This window comes from Gallus gallus, chromosome 2 (assembly GCF_016699485.2).
Source record: "Gallus gallus isolate bGalGal1 chromosome 2, bGalGal1.mat.broiler.GRCg7b, whole genome shotgun sequence".
Lineage (NCBI taxonomy): Eukaryota > Metazoa > Chordata > Aves > Galliformes > Phasianidae > Gallus > Gallus gallus.
In genome coordinates, this window is record NC_052533.1 from 137,556,562 (window position 1) to 137,577,181 (window position 20,620).

At 43.4% G+C, this 20,620-nt stretch overlaps 1 protein-coding gene across 25 annotated transcripts in view; it reads right to left on the reverse strand.

The window, feature by feature from the left end:
• MTSS1 (MTSS1, I-BAR domain containing) overlaps window positions 1-20,620 on the reverse strand; it is a 118,420-nt gene that overhangs the window by 69,846 nt on the left and 27,954 nt on the right. The window contains exon 1 of one of the 25 annotated variants that reach the window (XM_040679246.2): window positions 13,153-14,066. The exons of the other annotated variants lie outside the window; for them this stretch is intronic. The gene's annotated coding sequence lies outside the window, so the exon portion shown is untranslated. Of the gene's footprint in view, window positions 1-13,152; window positions 14,067-20,620 lie in introns of those variants that run through there. 25 annotated transcript variants of the gene reach the window in all.

Below are 20,620 nucleotides of genomic sequence, written 5' to 3' on the forward strand. Positions count from 1 at the left end.
ACACTTGCATATGCTTTGCAGCCGTGGGGAAAACAGCAGCAGGATGGAGGTTCTCCATGAAATATGGACAGCTATCCACTCAAAGCACTTGAGTTTTGCAGGAGCAGCTCAAATGATCAAGTCCTGTCCCTCCAGGTTTTCTCAGAGCTCTTCAGAGCTTGTAGTTTAACAAGCAAAGGGGAAAGGATGCAAACATTGCAGTTCCCCTGTTGCACGTTTAAACCTCTCCCAAAAGGACAAGTGCACGAGCTCCTGTAAATCTACATTTCACGCTATTGCCTCTACGCCCTTACAAGCCATCTATCCTGCAGTAAACCACAGCAGAAAGAGTTCACCTGCATTTGCTCCCAACTACAGCCATCAGATATCCCACGGAACGCACTGCTAAGAGCCCTTACTTCTGCCCACGCATCTGTTTATTGGACGTGAATTTTCTAATGCACATTTTCTATCCAACTGACAGCATTTCAGCAACATACGGTAATAAGAGCTGATTTGCACTGCCGTTCCAAAATGCTTATTACATTGGGATGGCTGTTGGGTTCTCGTTGCTGACTTTTTGGAATGAAAAGCTTCATTGGGAGAAATGGTGATTCACACAAAGGTTATGGGCTCACAGTCCACAAGAGGCCAAGCAAAAGCAGCTTAGCTAAATCAACCTCCACTCGACACTACAGTTTTCCAGCCTACGTGGTTTCACACCTGCACTACTGGATTAAGGCAGTGACTACACAGCAGAAAGCTCATTGAAGCCTTCTGATGAAAGGGGCCATCCACAGCAGCCTTTCATCAGAAGCCATCCACACTGCTCAAAAAGACCTATTTGTACTGGAAGCTGAAGCTAGAGCAATCTTAATAAGTCCTTCCTTCAGCTATTCATCAGCCAACAGACCGTACATTGATGGAGGCTGCACTGTTTACTAGTGAAATGTGCTTTCTTTCCGTGCAGTCAATCTGAATATCCTAATTCTAGCCCGTATCAGACTCGTGGAACGTCATTTATAATTAACAAACCTGAAAAGCAGCAAATAATTCCAATTATGAGAGGCAACTGAACAAATGATGTCAGATTTTTATGAAGAGGCAGTTATGCCGGAGGCAATGCATCAAACAGCTAAGTTACATTAAACCTTCTTCCTAAGAAATGTTCACCTGCTCTCTATTAATTTACTTATTTGTTATTTAAGGACTGACAGTGCTGAAAAATGTGTCATTCCATTAGACACATGGCTGTCCTGCCTCTGGGGGAAATGCTGTTAATGTAATGGAAAGAGATTTAAGGCTCATGTGCTGTCAGCCCGGGTCTGCCCCGAGCAGCTGTTCAGAAAATGCACAACCACCGAAGGCTCCGGCTGCCGGAGACATTGCTCAGGAAACCACAGGCTCAACAGCACGGCCAGAAGTTTCCAAAAATGAAAAGCATCCCTCGTCCCTCAAAAGAATGTGGGTAAACAGAGAAAAGAACAAACGAGGGGAAATAGAGGGAATAGCTGGTGTGGAGGCCAGCTTCTGAGGAATGCCTCCCAGCACCAGGCGGTTCCAGGCGGTAGGCCGTAACAAGGACAACTTTGCTTTGCAAGGTAAATGAGAGCAATTCAGCCGTGGGTCTCACAAATATTGACTTTGAAGGCAGTCCTGCATATTTCATTCAACATCACATACAGAGAAAAACAAATTTATTATTTGTGTTATTTGTTCCTAAGAGCCTCTCTTCATCCCAGTTAGGCAGAAATAACAAAAATCAACTGCCATTGTGGATGGTTGTTATTTTATTCATTTTCTTTCCAACTTTTTTCCAAGGCTGCCACTGGAAGACATACTTGGGTGGCTTCACTTGCATACCTTCTCTTCAGTCCCAATCCCCTCAGTGAGTTTTAGGGTCTTTCCGTAAGATACTGTCACATTCTTTAGCTCCTGGAGTCATCTGAACAGCACCGTTGTGTAAGGATGGCAGCAGTCCTTGGGATGAATTATTCCACCCTCCACCCACAGCTATTCCAACACCCACAATGCCAAATGAAAGGCAAGAAGCAGAAAAACAAATGCCTGGGGGAAACTGATTACAAGAGAGTCCAGCTCTGAATGCAGCGAGCGTTCCTGCTGCCATTTCTCTTTGCTGACATATTCAGTGACAGTGTATCTCTTCCCTATCCACAGACAGGCTACTGCTGAATGGGAAGTATGCGAGATAAGAGATCCCAACTATTGGGTTGCAGATTTAACATTTCTTCTTAATCCCTTCAGTCAAACTGACTGTGTTGTTGCTTTTCTAGCCTTTCTGCTGCCTGGATTTGTTCCCTGGCATGTACCTATTCCTAGCTCAGAGGTGTGAAGAAAACTGGGTTTGATATCTTGAAAGCAGCATGCCAGCACTTCGCAGCCCTTCCCTGACCCCTCTATCTCTGAAGCAGGAGCATTGCTGGGCGAATGCCATCCCTGCCAGCTGGCCCTCACAGCGCCCTTTACTACCACCTCCTATCTTTGTGTGACCTTCACAGTGCTGAGCGCAGAGGACCAGGCAAGCAACCCAAGGAAGAGCACTAAAAATATCCCAAACTTGCATTAGTCAGAGGACCACAGCCCTGCTGAGGGCACAAGTTACGGCTCATGGTGAGTCTGAGCTCTGCTCTTCCAGCTCAAAGGAATCCACATATCAAGGAAAATCAAACTCTTCCATTTGAGTTATTTGAAAATAGCAGAGAAGAATTACAGAGCTCTACTGCTGCTGGCTTTCGTCCCATGATCAAATTAGAATATTAGGAGGAGGCTCACTGATCCCCATCAGCAATGGCACAATCCAGTGTTCAGTAACTTCCTGGTGTCAAAGCACCACACATCAGCACCGTGTTCACTGCAGGGGAGTTGCACTAGAAGACCTTTAAAGGTCCCTTCCAACCCTAAGGATTCTATGATCAGAGCTCTGCCAGTTGGTCACCCTTTCTGTGATTTACCGAAACCCGGCTTCCTCTCACCATTTTGGCAGAAGACTCAGCTGAGGAAAATACCCAGTCCATCCCTACTTTGGGAAGATGCTCACTGCAGACATGAGAACCAAGCCCTGCAGCCTTGATAGTTAGGCAGTACCAGAAGCTACTGGAAACAGCACTGCAGTGGGTTCAGCTATGTAATTCCCATCTGGTTAAAATAAAACATGACATTTAGGATGGATCGAGGCTCAAAGGAAGTACAAGAAAATAAAGGAGAAGTTTCTAGCCCAGAGTTTCAGGGATTAAAGGGGGAGCAAAATATCTAGGATAGGGAAGAAGCTGACAAACAGATACAAAACACAGCATGAAAACTAACTCCTCTGTTAACATGAATGCTCTCCAGCAAACTAAATCCTTTCACAGCTCATAGAAAAGCTGGTTACAATAGGAAAAATAGCTGTATTTGTCCCTTATTTTTATACAGCTATTGAGAAATGCCTGTGCATCTCCCAAGCACCCAAAACTCCAGCGCCCTTTTAATAAGCCACAGCAAGTCTCTCAGTCTGTCTGTGGGCAGGAGCTGGGGAGGAAGAGGGCAGTGTGTGGGCACCCAAGGGTGAAAACCCCGTTATTTCCCCACTCTCCCTCCAGCAGGTGCTGTGGAAAGGGCAGCTGTTGTAGGACACGAATAGACAACAGATGTTTGGCCATATGCTCAATGGGCTCCATGGGGTTGAAGTGTCACCACCCAAAGCTTCTGCACATGGAGTCACCTGGCCCCAGGGCAGCATGCACCTCTGCTGGCAGCACTGGGGAGCTGGGAGAAGGTAGGATCATTCTGAAGGTCCAGATCTACTTTTTCCCTCCCCCAGGACTTTGTTTTGAAGACAAAGGCAAGGAAAAGTTCAGATGGCAGTGAAAGCCCATCAGAAAGCATACTGAAGTGTTCAGGTTGTGCTGAAAGCTGTCACTCCATCACATTTGTCTTGTGAATGCACTAATGCAACACTGCACGTGTCAGTACCACTTCAGACTAACAAATTAAAGCACGCTCCTGTGCTCAGTGGCAGTTGTCTTTGAACACAAGAGACACTTTCTCCTGCCCTCTGTGCAGTTGTGAAAGGCTCCAAGCTCGCACAGCACAGCACAACCCAGACCTTCCTGCCTGCTCACACTGCAGGTGAAATCTGGGGGTCCTTCTTTCAGGAGGCTGGCTGCGACCTCCCCCTGCCTGCCTCCACCTTCCACACCACCACTGCTTCTGTGCAAACAGTAATCTTGTGATTTAGGCACACAAAGGAAGTGACTCTTTTTTTGGAAACAAACTCCTTGAGAGGAGTCAAGAGAGCCACAAACCTTAGCAGCCTTGCTGTCAACCATGAAGAAAAACAAAGGAGGCACTTCAGGGGAATCCTCTCAGACTGTGGTGAGACAGACTGACCCACCGGGTACACAAATACTGCAGCTCATCGAGTGTTAAAGGAATGGAATTGGTTTTTCAATTGTAAGCTTTAATCCTTCCCAAATCCCTCCAACCCCACTGAAAGACAGGCTTGTTAGTGGCTGTTTACTGAAGTGATGAATGGACACACCAACTCTCCAGCTTGCCCTGTGCCATGGGGCCAGGACAGGGCAGGCAGAGCTGCTGCAGCAGCACACTGCATCCTGCGATGGTCACTTTCCGTCCCAAATAGTTTGCATTCTGCATTTAATGCCAGGAATGCATGCCTCTCATCACACAGCAGTCATGCAAGATTTAATGAAGGAGCACAACACACCTGAAAAAAAGGGGCTGAAAGAAATTCATAAATTATTTAAACTATCGATATATCTCTTTCCTCATTGAGAGCAAACCCACGAACACCCTCCTCTGGTACAAACCCTTATTAAATAACCAAGTGTCAGCTTTCTGCAGCAGAGACCAGGAATGAACTCTACTTTTCACCAAATCCAGATCCGTTTCAAACATTAAAAACTGCAGCCTCCTTGCCATCACGAGGCAAGAGACACGAGCAGCCTTCTCCCAGAGCAGTAAGGAGTGCAAAGCACCAACAAAACAAACCATCATGCATTGAAAAGAGATGCTATTTCTGGTAGAAGCCTGGGCTCCTCGTTTCCTTTGACTGATGATGATAATAGTACTTGGCAACAGAATCAGGGCCTGAACAAAAACAAGACCGAAATGTTTATACAGAGAATTTAGAGTACATTTTGCAGCCTCTGCAGATATTGGTTTCACTACACCCTTTACCAAGAGGCACGTTCCCCTGCCATGAGAAACGCAGACCCATGAGGAGCCCTGGTGAGGCAGAGCTAAGGACGTGCAGGTGACATGGTGCAGGTGAAGTCAATGTGAATTCTGACCCCTGTAAAGCAGCTCCATCCTACCACTTCCCAGCACACTAAGTTCAGCTGCAGTGAAATCCTTGCGGAATCATTACTCTTCACAAAAGCAGTAGCTAAAAACCTGAGGGTCAGCAGTATTGTGATGGTCGTGTAAAATAAGCCACAAGAATATGATAAGCACAATGGATAGGATTTGGCTACAGTTCTTCCAGTTACTCCAATGATGTCACTGTAGTGAAGAAATGCCATTTAGCTCTCTGGGCATTTGTTCAGAGCACCATCCCCAATGACAAGCCATAATGATATTGCAGAAGACCACAGAAGCCACACTGGTGATCCTCCAGGAGGTAGGTAAGCAAGCCTACTTTTCCAAGGTATTGTAAGGGACGTTTTCAAGTCAGTGCAGAGAGGCGTTTCCACTGGCTAAATCTGATCCAGACAATCATTCATAAGAACACCTGAATAAAACTGGAAGTCCTACAATTAATGTCTGAGTGCAATAAATGAACAAACAAAACTACACTCTATAGCACGAGGTGGGGTTCTCGTGCAGCATGCATAGTAGCTGGGAAGAACAGGGAGAGCATTGTAGAAATCACCAGTTTACATAAACACTCACTCCTCAGCACTAGCCATATACACTACGTGCTGTGCTAGCAGGCCAAACAGAACACACAGTTCTGGAAAAAGCATCGGTGTGATTTATTCGGGTGCGTTCCCTATTTTGTGTGTAAACAGGTCCACAAAACACTGACCATATGAGAACCAGTCAGGCTTACGTGCCTTTTTCCCTGCTTCACTAAAGCTGCAGGCGTCTAATGCAAATGACTACCAAACCTGCATTTTAAGTAAAGCCACGGGTACCAAATCTGTTCATCTCTATACTTTGCACACCGCAGCTATTTATTCTTTCCAAAGCTGTGCTCTTAATCAAGCACAACTTTTTTTTTTATGTGGGTTTGTGTTTTTTTTTCTAAGCTAATTCAAGGTAGTGGAATTCAGCACTCTAAGTATACTTAGAGCACTTCGATCGGGCATGGTTACTGCCTCTTCAAGAGCAGAAAGCTGTCTTCAGAAAGTAAGCCAGGAAATATGAAGAATATCCAGATAGATTCAACCACACAAATCAAATTGTGCTTGTCAGTCTGAAACCAACTCAATGGTCAGGTCTGAAAGCTTTAAGTAGGATAAACTGAAATTTATTTAAGCCATAGTGTAAGTTTGTATTCTTTAAGAGACTCCCCACCCACTGTGGTGCTGTATTCGAAGGAGCTGGGAAGTGCTCAGCCCTCCAGCAGCCTCCCAGGATGTTAGAGCTGCTATCGGCCACGTGGCCATTGCACAAACACATCTGGGGGAATCAAGGCTGAGCTTCCTGCAGGTAGGCAAAGATTTTCTCTCGACTCTTCATGAAGTGATCAGTGTTAGTAAGTCAAGGACGATGCCCCCACGGAGGCCACGCAGACTATTTTAATCCTATTTTAAGAAGTCAGTGGTATTTCCTTACAGTTGGCTGACGTCAACAGGATGCAGCTTTTGCACCTAAGTGCGGGTTACCTCTGTCCAAGGGGTATCTCCCAGAACACATTTCATCTCATTTAAGCACTACCATTCAGCACTCTGTGTGTTGTCCCATTGTTAAACCATTTCTCTATAGCTTCCCTCCTGGAAGTTCAGCTTCCTCTTGAAAGCAGCCACAAGAAAATAAAATGCCCTTCAGAACTAACGACTTCTACAGGGGTATTCAGTAATTAAACCACAGAACAGGACATCTATCTCAACACCCCCACACACACTTTTCCAAACCATCAGTTTCTGAAGACAGTCCTTTTCCTTTCACAAGTTAATGAACTGGGCAGCGTCTTCTTCCTTCTTGGTACACTTCCGCTGGAATAATTACAAATTACATTAACTGTTATCAAGTGTGCTTTTTTTACAGTGCTGAAAAAACAGTTCCAAATTCCCAAATTAACGCTGTTCCTAGACACTTGTTTGGCTCGGGATTTAAGGGAGAAATGTAGGCTTCCAAGTGGCTTTCTATTTGAGGCACGGGTGACTCATTACATATTTAGATGCTGCTGGATCCAGTATCTACTCGATTCCGATGTATTTATTTGTTTCCAGTGGGAAAGAGACTCAAAAGACTTTTGAGGAAAGTTCTCCTGACCACAACTCAGAGACTCCACGAGGCAGTATTTTAAAGGGAAAATTAGATCTCACAACTGGAGCAACATAAACTAATCTGCTTCTTGGCAGAGTGGCAGAGGAAGTCAAAACGATTCTGTTAGCAACATGTGAAAATGGATAATGACAGCAAAAGCTGATTTACGCCGTAAGCCCTCCCCTCCCGTTTAATGCTAACCGTGCCATTGCACTACCTCAGCATTATCTCAGTTCTGAGGAAGTTTATGTAAAGAGCAGCAGTTGGAAATCAGTCACCCAAAACCCAAAGCTTCCTTTTCTTCTACTGAAATACCAAACAGAATCACAGAACGGTTTGGGTTGGAAGGGACCTTAAAGCCCATCCAGTTGCAAACCTGTGGCCGTGGGCAGTGCTGCCACCCACCACCAGATCAGGCTGTCCAGAGAATACTGGGAAAATGAAAAAATAGAGGGAGAAAGAAAGAAAGAAGCCCAAGATCTACAGAAATCAGACAACTAACTTGAATTTACAACAAACTAAAAGAACTGAACAATCCCTTTATGCTCCTGGGAAGCTTCCAAAACTAATCCCCAAATACTGTTCCTTTGGCATACGGTCTGATAACAAACGCACTTCATCCTACATAAATCATGGGAACCTTTGTTTTCCATTCAAGCTTGTGGTTTTGAAATCTGTTGGAGACTTCAGAAACCCATTTTTGGTTGTTCAATCAGTGTCTGAAGCTAAAAGCAGACACCTATTATATCTGCATGGGTGTACAAATATAGCAAATACTCATTTTTGCAGAGACTTGTCTCTGGAAAAAAATGTAACCTAAACATGTCTGTTACTGGTTCTTTCACTGCAAACATGAAGTGCAATCCACTACTGTAATTAAGTGAGTAAGGCAGAATAAACAAACCATTTAGTTCCTTAAGAAACGTGCTACTATTAAAGTCACCCCCCTCTCTAACCCCTATTTCTCCCACACCCACACGACGTTACACAGAAACTCCTAATTTCCCTTTTTGTCTCCCTGCTCAAGACGTTGGTTGTTTGGGACATTTACCATTGGGTGGACGTAGGGGATGGGAAGTCAAAACAATTTGTGCGCTCTTAATCATACAGTTACAGATTTACATTTTGTTTCCACAAAGACTAAATTACAGCATTTCCACCAGCACTAAAGGAACAGGATGTCAGATTTGGCGTCCGTGCTTCTCTATGGACTGTTATTTATCTCTAAAAACAGCACCAGCAAACAGGGGTGCAGCGCCCAGCCGTGGCTCTCAAAAGGGTGGCTTATTAGAATCATCATTCAAGTGCAGATGGTGCTGATCTAGGAAAAGACAGGTTCATTCTTGAACTTTAAACCCTGTACTCCAACTTATCTCATTTAAAGGAAGGAAAAGAAAAAGGAAAAAAAGAAAACCGACACATGCCAACCAGCTGTGACGGACCTGCACTGGAAGCCACATAAGCTTCAATGAATTCAAAGTTATGGATCTGCTGTTGAGCCCATTTTCAGTGCAGACTGGGCTGCACAAAGCAGAACACCCCAGACAGTGAGTCACTGCCAACTCCCATGACTCCTTGCTTCCCCCCAAAAAGAAGTTCCTGCTCGATGGTGACACCTGCAATGAGTCAGCTGCCACACTGAATTCTTCCACATTTCACCAGAAGGTTTATCTGAAGCTTGAGGAGTTGGACTCGACGAGCCTTATGGGTCTCTTCCAACTTGGGATGTTCTATGATTCTTTGAAACTTCTCTCCTATATTTTTCAAATGGTGGAAACCCTAAACGGCCCCCCGCCTGCCCCTACCCGTCAGCCAATGTAAAGCCCCACAGCGACATTCATTCTGAACCCGCGGTGCTCATGCCATCATCCCTTGGCACACAGGGTTCCCAGGTCAGTGTACGATGCCACTTCCCCTTAGAAGAATGAGGAAATGTTGCCAATGTCCTTTCCTCCTCTCATTTTCAGTCACTATTTCACAATGAAGCATAACCTCATGACATTTAAAAATAACAGTGTCTGGCCATCAATTTTCTCTTCCTCCCACCTTGTATTTGATGGGATTGTATACAAGTTTACCTTAGGAGGTGTTCCTGTGCCTGAAGCACTGACATTTGAGGGACCGCTGCTATTTTTTATAAGGTGCAGGTGCACTCTAATTAGTACTTAGAGATTCATCTCTTACCAATTACTGAGAAATACTGAGCGATGCTATTTAAATAGATAACATTCTGCTACCTGGAAAATATGATTAAAAATGTATGCCAGTGAAAAGGATCCGATACGTCATTACAAAAGGGAAGCAATGGAAACAATAAATTCTGCAAAATGCCTTTTCCAAATAGAGGCTGTGTTGAATGTAATGCAGATTATTTGGGAGAATATGTAGACATCAGAAAAGAGGAGGTAAGAATTTTAACAGGCCAAGAGAAGATTTACAACAAGAGATACAAGAAAAATAACGTTATTCTTTGCCAGCTGAAAGAAAATCTTTGCCTGAAAAGCTCTGGCACCTGATACTAGTTAAGGCTATTCGGATAGTACAGGATTCTCCTTTTTGTCTTAACTTGGTCTGCGTTAGAGACCACACATTCTTCTCCTGGAAGCATTTGTTTTTTAAGGTTATTATTAGACATGAAGATCTAAAGCAGATCTGTTCTCTGCTACATTCATAGCCCAGATGTGGATATTGTGAGCACTCTGCATGAAGAATCAAAGCCAAGATTCCAGAGTCCCGTACAAGAGGGCCCACAGGAGATGAAAAGAAGGCTGTCTTCAGCATTTCCATCCTACGAGCTATTTAGGGGAGTATGACTTCATACTTGTTTGTTCTCAAGTAGCACAGATGTGCTCTATCAATTCACAGAGCTGGAAGACTATGAGTGGAATTAAGTTAAAAAAAAAAAATCACCTTTGCACCCAAAGTTTCAGCAGAACAAACACTAAACTGACAGGCTTTGCTGTATTAGCATCAGGGCAGAGCATTTACTTACATAAATACTTATGTTTTGTCTGACCCTCAACTGTGAGGAGTTCCTGAAGCCAACTACAGCAAAAATCTATAGTTGGAAAACATTTATTTTACTCACATTCTATGCTAGTCTGAACCACAGAAACAAGTGCTGCCTCAATTAGCAGCAAGCTTTTGTTTTGACATGTATGTTAGCTGCAAGATAGGTACGTTTTTCCCCCAGTTTTTGTCTCATTAGTAAATCAAGTATTGTTGCTTTTAAACAATATATCCCATCTTCAGAAGTCAGCAAAGACTAAAAATTAAAGAAAAAATCAAACAACACACAGAAGTAAATGTACCTGCAGGTCCGTAAAATTGACTGGCTGTGCCATAACACAGCTTATAGGCATGCCAACAAAAACGGTGTAGGAGAATTCCTCTTTAAGTTGCTTGAAGTTTACAACTCCTTCTGCCAATAACGTTTACAGGAAAATACTGTACAAAGCAACCGATATATTTCCCTCTCCTATGACTTTTTTTCCTTAACCTACCCCATATCTACCCCCCTAACACATATGAAAGTTATGCAAGCATGACCATGAAAATGCAAGAGGAAAGCCAGAATTTGCATTGGGATGTCCCAAAATGTCAGGATGCTGCCCCAGAAGCTGTCCTGATCCACTGAGTCTTCCACAGAATAGGCAGCATCACAACGTCACAAACACAGTTGCCAAATGTGAGGGAAATATTCTCCGTGCACTGCCCATGTTCCACTCAGGGGAGCAAATCCGCAAGGGAGGTTCCTTAACTACAAAGGGCTACATTTAGGATCGCAGCTTGTTACTCATCTCAGAAGGTCACCTCTGTTTTAATTCCAGCTCTTACTTAGAAAAACGTGCCTTATAGTTAAATGCTGTGTATACTACGGTGCATTATTTACAGTACATAACATTTCGTTTGGAAAAAATTTGACTCCACAAATGTGAACGCTCCCCCTCATTTCTCTTCCCTCCCACTTCCACTCAAATGAGGTTAGCTAAGAAAAAAACCATTCACAGGATTTAAGAGCTCAATACCCAATCCAAGCTCTTGCAATGAACAAACAGCCTCAGTCAAGAGCGTCCATCCCATAAACCTGCTCTGGGGGGTTCATCAACAGGCCTCTGTATTTTATTTTTGAATTTGAATGAAACGTGTCTATTAGAGATGCCTGTACCAGTAAGACCTACCAGAAAGCTGCAGGAACTATTTGGAATAAAAGCCTGATGCTTTTAAACAGAAACTAAGACCCACAGATAAAATGGAATCATTCTCCTGGACTACAACCCTATAGTTTCATTCACACCACAGAAATAACTGACTCAAGAATTACAAGATCTATGCCTTCGTAAGCTGTTATTCATATGGTAATATTACAAGAAAAAAATCTTTCGTGACGATATTCTTGTGGGAAGCCCAGCCAAATACACATTGCTGAGCATGCAGCCACTGCCTCAGAGGTCTTCCAATCAGAAAGTTCATTACAAATACTTTTAATTATTAACCTCCAGTGTACTTAACCTGCGATTGCATTATCACCCAGCTTCCATGCTGCTCATCCAGCTATGAAGACAGTTTAGCCTAATCTTGTTTTCATAACACGCAGTATTTGAGCTCATCCAAGGAAACACTCTACAGTCATCTCTATGTGAATACTGACAAAGGATTAGAGAATAATGGGAATGTGAAGAAGTACAGGGTTGTGCCTCACATGTTTATTTTACAGGTGAAGAAAGGCATTTGTGAAGCAAGAGACAAACTTCCTTACATACACATCGATGTAAGACCTGGTACTCCCAAATGACATTATCCTCTCACAGTCCATCTAGTGCAGCAGGAAACTAAATTTGCTTCTAAGTGCTATTTAAGAAGTCTTTCCAGATCTTCTGTCTCCAGCTTTCTTTGGCCTCACAGCTGTACACCAACAGCCTTTTCTCACACAAGCTCAGTGCACTGAGATCTGCTACACCGGGGACTGACCACGGCACACACCTCATCCAACCCTCCTGCTATCCACCTCCATCCACCAGACTGTCCAACAACTGGCAAAGTCAGTGCTTTATCAAAGCTGAAAGCATGACTAGTGGATGGATCTAGCACCAACTCTTTCTTCAACAAATCCCATTGACAAGAAAACAAGGAACCTTAATCCTGAGACATAAACCTCTGTGGATCTGTGCAGCTCCATCTTCAAGAAAGCTGCAGGCAAGAAAAGCATGTCTAACCATTAGGACGCCTACCAATTACTGGCAAAGAGGTCCTGCATGCCAAAAGAAATGAAACCTGCAGAATATTCTGAAGGTGACCACACTTTCTACTTGACTCCTTAAACCTATCTTGGAGAAAGATGATGGTCCATCTGGATAGTGGGTATACTGTAGTCTTCTACATTTTCCATATTGTCCTGGGTTCACCGTTTTTATCCTGCTTAACACAGCGAGCAATCTGGTACATCCATCAAAGTACCACAGAGCTTTTCCATCAACCAATCTGCAGAAGCCATACATCCCTCCAGTGGAGCCTTGGAATAGGTAATTCCAGTCCCTGTGCAGCAGGTGAAGGCAGGTCACAGCCAAAAGTTTTGTGGCCCTTTGTGTACGTGCACTGTAACACACAGGAAGGGCACTGCCTGTTGTACAGACTAACTGTACAGGCTGCAGGAATTAGAGATAATGCAGAGAGCACCTTAAGTCATTGCTGCTTTAACACCAAAAACACAGCGCTTACCGTGGAAAGACAGGCTCTCAAGTGAACAACCATCTCAGTCTATTTATTATGCAGCAGAAGGAAGTAGCTTAAGATTTTGTTTCAAGAGTCATAAAGAAAACACTCCCTGCCACTGGCAGCTGCATAGAAACATTAGAGAACCTGAAAGGTCTAGTGCTGTTTCCTCCAGATATAATGAATGTATCCAATTGAAGAGGTCTGGATCCCAAATCACAATTGCTTGTTAGGAAGTGCTGGACATCTGTTGCCAAGCGATCTGTTAAATCTGCTGCTGCTTCTTATGCAGAAACCCTCTCACCCTTTATAAAAAGAAAAATCTTTTTCTCATCTGGCAGTACTTCATGCAATTAAATTTGATTCGATAAAAATTGTCCGAACTGTAAGACTACCCCATAAATATGTAGGATTGACTGTTTGGAAAAGATGAGCCCATCAACTCTGTGAACAGATACTGAGATATTACCAGGTTTTTATTGCTACGTTCATTGCTTTTGTTTGGACAGTTGAAATTTCCATTTGCAGAAACACAAAGTAGTGGTTTTTATTTTTTTTCCCCCCCTTTCTTCTTCTTCTTCAAACTGAATAGAGACCGGCATCTCATTTCTCCCCAGTTGAAAAGGAACTGCTGGATGTAATCAGCGCATTTTCTCTCCAGATAAGAATGATAAACACGGTCCATAACGCACGATGCTGTATTTCTGGTCTCACAGCTGCTTCAAGCCTCTGCTTCCAAAAGGAGATGTTTCAAAGCAGACAGCGGTGAACGTAACTTGCCCTATGCAAATGCCTCCATCTCTGACAGAAAAGCAGTTCCCTCAGTGCCCAGCTTCTCCTTGTAGTGCAAATAAGGAGGAAAAGAGAGCAAAGCCAGCATGCTCGATCCCCTCTCCGTTATTTCAGGAAGTCGTTTGGGCAAACAGCTGCTTCAAGCCCTGCGTTTCAGAGCCCGGACTACTGCACCGCCAGAAAAGGGCTTCCGATTAGCCAGTGCTGAGTCCACACACTCCTCAAAGCCCCTCCTGCTGGTCCTCATGACCATTCCTGGAACCTGTCATTTGTGCAATCCAAAGCACAGCTCCGAGTGCATTTCCATTTGGAACAGCACATGCCTAACAGTGCTACAAACCACTCCGCATGCAGCAGTGGGGAATCCACGCAGCTCCAAGGCGCTGTGTAAACAAGCAGACAGACCTGCTGCATACCAGACAGAAAAACATAACAGCATTCTAGAAGTATGAATTTAAAATACATTCAGGACGTCTTAATTACGACTTAATTATGGCAAGCACGACACGTTTTTTCTTTAAATGCTTCAGGTTACTCGCCCTATTTATTTAGCCTCAAAATGTCAGAAGACAAGCACAGAAAATGATCACTAAGCACGTAGATAAGCACAGCAAATGGCTGTTTTTCTTCTCTTCACACAGCTTAATGCAAGTAACGCCTGCAACTTCTTTCTCCTGTTTCTCCACACCTCACAGACAGCAAAGGGTGAACATGTTTAAAGCTCAGGGAAAAGTACTTCAATTATTGAACACGTTGGCCAGAACAGCACTACATTTAGCACTTCTGCCTGATGTAACCCCAACTCACACACTCAGGCTCAGGGCTAAAACAGCAAGGCTGCAGAAACTGGATGAAAGCTCTCTTCAGCTACTCACTTCATATTCTTGCTCTCATTTCTAGGCAAGCAGACTGCAAGAAACAAAATAAATCACAAAGCATCAACACAGATGGCAATTTGGTATCTGCCAGCCAACCTCACACCTGCAATTTCCACGACTCCTGCTGCAGCTGCGCTTTTTGTCTCCTCTCATCACAACGCAGACAAAAGCGGTTAAACATGCTACTATTAAATAACCAACCACCAGCTACGGCAGTAATGTTCGTAGCAGATCAAGGTGCAAGCTGGCAGCTCTGCTACCGCCACCACTGCATCTCTGCTTGCACCACAGCAAGAGGCCATCCTCAGGGAAGTCCATCCAGGCCGTGTGCTGTGGCAGAGGCACGGTTATTTTTAAATCTCAGTCCAGCTGAGGGTGAGAAGAACAAACAGCATGAGATACTGACAGATTCTGAAGAGGACCTGACAGTTACTAATAGCGGTGTGAACCAACAAGCTCTGTGCTGAACAGGGCATTATGAGCCTTGCAAGGACAACAGATCTCCTCACTGAGTTTCCCCTTGAACTCTTGCAGCCAGCTGCAGCAGAGTAAGTGTCACCAGCTCCCTGAACAGCGTTACCTATTTCTGGCCACAGCATTTCATTCCAGGCCACGCATGGCTTGGCACAGCTCTTTACACAAGCACCCTGAAACCCACAGAAGGAGGTACTCATTGCTGCCCGCTCTGGGATGCAAAAAGAGGATCCCACTCCGTTCATTTCTATAAAGTTTATGCCGAATCCACAAATGATGGACATCACCAAACCCAATGCCTGTACTTCCTTCAAGACTCAAGGCAAGGAAGGCAATCCACGCAAAATTTATTGTGAGTGCCAGTTTGATTTAAAAAAAAAATAATTATGTATGTTTTTGTACAAAAAAAGTTACAGCCAGAGCTTTTTCCAGCCCCGTCTGCAACTCCACAGGCCCCCATTCCCACACCTCTCCGTGCCAGAGGGCTACAGCCATTGCTGTGTCCAGCACAAGGCTTCAGCACATTAAGCACTGACCCATCCTCTAAAGATAATCAGGTTAGATGATCTATAGGTCCTGCTGGCCCTCATGAAGAAAATGAGCTATGAATCACCTGGATGCTTGAAACCCTCATAGAGTTTCTCCCACCAGCCGCTGCAAAATGAAACTCAGAGCCAAGTTTCACTCTGAAGTCATTAGCACAAGGCTGCAGCCATACGTATTTGAGGCAGAAAAAGTGAAGCAGACGACAAGGGAAGAGTGGTGAAGCTGCATTCGGTTTGCAAAGGAGCAAAAAGGCAGAGATAATATATCTATCCAACCCAGAGATGCAGTTCCTCATGTCCCTGTTGAAGCAATTCTACACCTACTCTTCCTCCAGCGAAATTTGCTCTAAAAAAAGCCTTATAAGAATATTAAAATGGTTTACATCATAGCTTAAAATAGTGAAATGGCTTTGACAACTCACCCCACACATCAAATTCCCTATAGACCTTTTTAAGTACCTTAAAAAGGACAGCTGTTCCAGCTACAGATTGAAATCTAAAAGAAGTTAACCAGAAAACAAAACAGAAGTTAAATTACTACAAGTGAAACATTCATTACTGCATGGAAAGGTCTTTGTCTCAATACACTGCATTTAACAAATCTTAATATCACATAATTAAAACCTGAATTAACAGGGACACAAAAGTGGTACTTTAAAAACAAGGTTTTCAGGATTGTCCAGTTTGACATCATCTCTACATGGCAGAAACAAGTTTGTCTGCTTTAATCCTTCCCACATAACCACTGAGAAAGACCCGTATGCATTAGAAGGAGAGCACATGGGGTTTTCAGAGATCAAGAAAGAAAGTAATAATACTGCAGCTCAGCCTAACCCCACTCAAACTATCAAGAATGCTGTTCAGCACTGGTTCTATTCTGGTTGCAAAACGAGGCTGCTCTTCAAGTTACCTGTTTATGACTCATCCAATTTAATGCAAGTATGCTGAAAATGCTGCAGGAAACATGTTGTACCACAGAATGAAACGAAAAAGCATGGAAACCCGCAGAACTTGAAAACAAAAAAACCGCAGGTAAGCCTCTTTCCAATAAAAACAAGCACTGCCCCCTGTAAAGCAGAACTAACTGAACCAGACAGGGAACTCTTGGCAGACCCACAGAACACTAGCAAACAACAGTTACTCGGGTCTCCCTTCTAAAAAGGAGTAAAAGAAAGAAATAGAAGAAACAAGTGGAAGCTAAAATCTATTTGATGACACTGTGTGCCTCCAAGATACTGTACTGTGAGCAGGCATCCACCTCTTTATTCTCAGTAGTGTTTAAGTAGATCTGGGCACACAGATATCTGGGATCCTAAATAGCATTACTGAAGAAAATTTGGTGGCAGGAATTCCAGACCCAACATTTTCATTGTGGCCACTTTGCAGAACTAAATGGCATCACATGCTGGATGACGTCCAAAACAACAGAAGATGTAGAGGAAGACTTGGGGGTACTGGCAGATGAAAAACAGGACATGAATGGGCAATGTTGGCCCAGAAGGCCAACTGTATCCTGAGCTGCATGAGAAGAGGGGTGGCCAGTAGGGACAAGGAGGTGACTGTCCCCCTCTGCCCTGCCCTCATGAAGCCCCATCCGCAGTAACACATCCAGTCTTGGAGCCCCTGGCTCAGGAAAGAAGTGGAGCTTTTGGAACAGGTCCAGAGGAGATCACAAGGATGATCAGAGGGCTGGAGCACATCTCCTGTGATGACAGGCTGAGGGAGCCGGGGACATTCAGTCTGGAGAAGAGAAGGCGCAGCGGAGACATTACTGCAGCCTTTCAGTACTTAAAGGAGGTTAAAAGAAAGATGGATAGAAACGATTTACAAGTGCACCTAGTAATAGGACATGAGGATAGATTTAGACTAGACACCAGGAAGAAATTCTTTATCGTGAGGCACTGCCACTGGCTGCCCACAGAAGCTGTGGACGCCCCATTCCCAGAAGTGTTCGAGGCCAGGCAGGACGGGGCCCTGGGCAGCCTGGTTTAGGAAGAGATGTTCCTGCCCATAGCAGGAATTAGACAATCTTTACCTTAACCTTCCAACCCAAACCTTTCTACTGTGCTTAAGTAACCTGCACAAATTTCACAGCTATCAAAACCAAAAGAGATTTTCTGTTCTGCAGTCTGATCAACAGAACAGATGTGCCCAGAAACATTCAAGATCCAAGACTTGCCGTCAGACTTCCACTTCACACCTTCACCCTGGGGGGATGCTGAAACATCTAAAATGCATAATTGTTCTTGGAGGTCTTTATTTTATTACCCCCTTAACTAGAAATCATTGCAATTACGTAAACTGCTGTTCTTGTGTGTTTAAAAAAAAAAGAAAGAAAGAAACCCAAGTTATACTTGGAAATTATAAAGTCTGCACATCTTCTTATTCTTTGTTCAAAGCAAAATATGTCATTACAAGAAACAGTTACAGGAAGAGACTCATATTTGCCTTGCATCCACTGAACCTTTTCTCTTTGTAACTGTTGGAAGCAATGAATCAAAGGTAAAATGAACTGACTTGCCCCAGTTTGTTTCCACGCAACTTAAAGCTGCATCATTAATGTTTAATGTTTACTCCCATTGGTCATGAGAAGCTCTTTACATGCTGAATGCATTTCATCCAAGAGATCTTTTAAGAGAAAAGAGAAAAAGATAGAGAAGAAAGCTAGTCATGCCATCCTTTGGTTTCTGTGCAACCCGGAAGGCACTAATTTTGAATCCACCCTCCTTTTTTGACAAAAAAAATCACACTCACAAATAACTTGAAAACAAACTGGCTGTAATTTGAAATGGACAGCAGTCAAACATTAACTCAGAAATAACGGTCACTTTATCTATGATGATCGTGACCTCAAAGTCAAGATCCAGCGTGGTCAAAATGCTGGCAATTTTCTACTGATTATACAACATTCAAAACAGTGAACTACAGACAGGGAACTTTGGAAAGGACTCTGGACGGACGTACTCTTTAACTGTACCACATTTTAACCTTCATTAACCAAAGGACACTCGAGTCCAGAAATTCCTTGGCTGTACCCACGATGGGCAGATGAGTGGTTGCCTGCATTTTGAAAGTATTAGCTTACCAATCCGCACACAAAGGTCTAACAAGAAAGCTTTATTCCAGTTAATAAATTTGTTTTCAAATATTCACATCTGAACTTGCTCACTTATGCTGCTATCATCCTTCCAGTAGTACGTCAATGACCTTCCTCAGTGCTCATCTCTGTACTCATATTAGAGGTTCAGCATTTCTACCCTTGCTGGGTAACGCACACCAAGCTTTCTCTCCTAGTTCTAATTCTAGAAGCCATGTTAAATTGGAAAAAAAAAAAAAAAAAGAAGAAGAAAATATATTCTAAAGAACAAGGTCTCTAAAAACAAGCAACCACTTCAGAGAGAATGGTTAGAAGTCTTCTCAAAATGCAGCTTGAGAAACATGGAGTTTGTAACTCCCTGCTAAGGCCAACCTCCAGCTTACAATGAAAGATCAAAATCTGTTAGTCTAAATCAACTATCCACCCTGAATGTATACAGTGCATTTGAAGCACACAGACTGGAAAGGGCTTTGCATCTTGGTACATATTCAGTGACAGTTCTCATTTCCCTAGCAGCAAGCTAAATGTCAGCATAATGGCTCAAACATTTCCTTGACTATATTCATAGCTAAGGCTCCCGCCTTAGCTACAGAAGAACAACTTGTGAACTCTTTACCTTTGAACCAATGTGACTAACACTCACACTGAGCTGCTTTTCAACATGCAAGATAACCTAGATTTAAAATGAACACACATTCACAACAGCATCAAAGAAAATGTGCTCTACTGGACTCCAGTGATTTTGCAAGAAAATAAGCAAGCATTAAGAACATGGATAATCCATCACAATGTGCACTTTAGGTACTTAGTAAGTCTACTTTGGCTTTAATTTATTTATAACAACTCAATGTTCCAGATTTGCATCACTACACTGTGCAAGTATAACACAATCTTATTCTAAGACTTCATTGCAGGACTCTGTTTTTAGTATCTGCTAGCAAGGGAAGGAATTTTTTTTTGTTAGTGGTGGTTTGTTATTGTTGTTTTTAAACAAGAGAAGTACAGTGCATCCCCAAATACCAAAGAAGTAAGCAGTAGCTCTTGGGGTGGACAAGCCAAGGCTCTCCTTCTGCTTGCCAACCCAAGCAAATGGCACTCCTCTCTCAACCAAGTGTGTTCATGCTTGCAGGCGCACAAGACATACAGCTTCACCCTTTCCTCGTGAATGCTTGGCTTTTTGGCAGAATGGGATTGGAAGAGAAGAGGTAGAGGAGCTGATGCTCATACACACCTTCTTTGCAGACATTACAGACCTGTCAGTCATACACGGAGACATACTCACCCTTCAGACTATTTCATCAATGCTATAAACTCACCTGACAGCTCAAGTTGGCCTCAACGCAATCCTGTTAGGAACTACTATGGAAAAAAGAGGAAAAATATTGCCACCTGGCTAGGTCCAACTTCTACGCTGACAAAAGTTCTCTTGATAGAGATGGCTATTCTTCTCCACTTCCATTTAATCAAAGAAGTTTTGCTTAATAGGTGATGCTACATGGACAATCAAGTTTCATTTTCATGCACCTGACCCTACTCTGCCTTTCTGGACTAGCTGCAAGCCATGCACACCAGCCTTTACAAATTGTATGGCATACCAAAAGCCTTCAGTCTACAAGCCAAGATTCAGCCTTCTCCATTTCCCTTTCCTTGCTTAACCTTGCAAAACAAATACATTTATTAAGCTTGCC